At 37.3% G+C, this 1573-nt stretch overlaps 1 long non-coding RNA gene across 1 annotated transcript; it reads right to left on the minus strand.

Moving 5' to 3' along the window:
- Positions 1–111: 111 nt before the first annotated feature.
- LOC107578756 (uncharacterized) lies at positions 112–1458 on the minus strand. Its single transcript, XR_001608382.1, has 3 exons — positions 1348–1458; positions 485–689; positions 112–251 (listed from the first exon to the last, which is right to left on the minus strand). It is a non-coding gene; the product is annotated as an uncharacterized lncRNA (long non-coding RNA).
- Between the last annotated feature and the right edge of the window lie 115 nt (positions 1459–1573).

The following is a 1573-nucleotide window of genomic DNA, read 5'->3' on the forward strand; positions in this document are numbered from 1 at the left end:
TTTGGAAAATTTCTGAAGATTTCCACCCCTCTCCCACCGCCTCCTGATCATATTTATTAATTGATATTTCAGTGACATTTATTGTGCATCTATTTATTGTGTAAAAATGCTAATATTTTGTGTTATTAGGGCTCAAAATGTTTACTCACAGGAAGTCCAAGGGACATTACAGTCCTAACATTCAGCATATCCACAAGCACCGTGATGGTGCACAGAGTCATGACCACCAAACCAATAAACACCTGCACCAACTGCACAAACACACACAAACACTTCAGTAAAATATACTTTAGATCTGGCAGTCCTGAATCACTTTCCTCAAAACAGTAGGAGGACGATTAAGTGAAAGTCTATTTAAAATGAACATAAATGATGAACTGCATCTGTTACAAAGATGCTGAGGGCTAAAAAGAATTATTTTCTGTGGTCAACAAAGCTTAACTTATATTCAATATTGCTGTGAAACTGTGTGTCCAGCTCTCACCCCCAGCGACAGAGGCTTCCCCTTTAGGAACATCTTGGTTTTTGGTGACAGGTTGGACTTTTCAAGTTCAACCGAGCTTGACTTTAGGTCCGAAGACTCCGTTTTTTCCTCCAGTGGGATAACATGAGTCACTACCCTCACTCCATTCGCCTCAGTAGTCATTGAAGAGGCCATATCTCACAGAAATATGAGGCTCACCTTTATGCTGTAACAACAAGGAAGTAAAAAATACATGAGCCATATGGACTACCTCGTCAAACCTGCCTCTCATTTCCTGATTAAGGTTGAAAATCTCAAGTCAATGTTATAGTTTGCTTAACATTGTTTACTGTATATACATGATGTGGTTTAAAAATACCATTGAAATTTAATTATGCTGTTCTTGAATCTAGTTATACACAACAGGTGTGATTTATCACGCACCTTCCTTACTGTCCTGTGTGCTACTGTATCGGATGTTCGGCTAAATATTAATATATGAATACATAATATACATCGAACTGGACTGTATACCATTCTTCACAAACTTTAATGTCGTAAATGCATTCAGTAAACATAAACAGCAAGATATATAAACAGTAGCGTCGAATGAATGCTATTTCCAACGCCACTTATATATTTTTTAGATAAGATCCAAAAATCCTGTATAAGCAGATAGATTGCTAGATAGATTTTAAGACGATATAGCCTATAACGTTGCGTAGGTAGGCAGCTTGCCAGATTTTGAGAAACAGCCATCATGACAGCGAATTATCCGAATTATTTAATTATTGTTCACTACGTAGGACGAATTTATCCTATTAAACGCCGGGGGAAAAAGTTTGTATCTAAGCAAAATAACGTACTTTAACCTGCTTACTTACCGATTCTTCAGACTGATCAGTTTACGAGCGACCTCGTTTACCGACAGAACAACAGAAAAAACCCTGACGGGAAATAAAACTTCCTTCCTTCTCCTACTGATTCCATTTAACCCCTTCAGACACACAGACAGCATTTCTGTCAAGAGTCCAATAAAAGTCTTTATTGTCTTATGCATTGTAACATATACAGGTGCATCTCAATAAATTAGAATGTCGTAGAAAAGTT

This window comes from Sinocyclocheilus grahami, unplaced genomic scaffold (genome assembly GCF_001515645.1).
Source record: "Sinocyclocheilus grahami isolate Dianchi unplaced genomic scaffold, SAMN03320097.WGS_v1.1 scaffold11821.1, whole genome shotgun sequence".
NCBI lineage: Eukaryota > Metazoa > Chordata > Actinopteri > Cypriniformes > Cyprinidae > Sinocyclocheilus > Sinocyclocheilus grahami.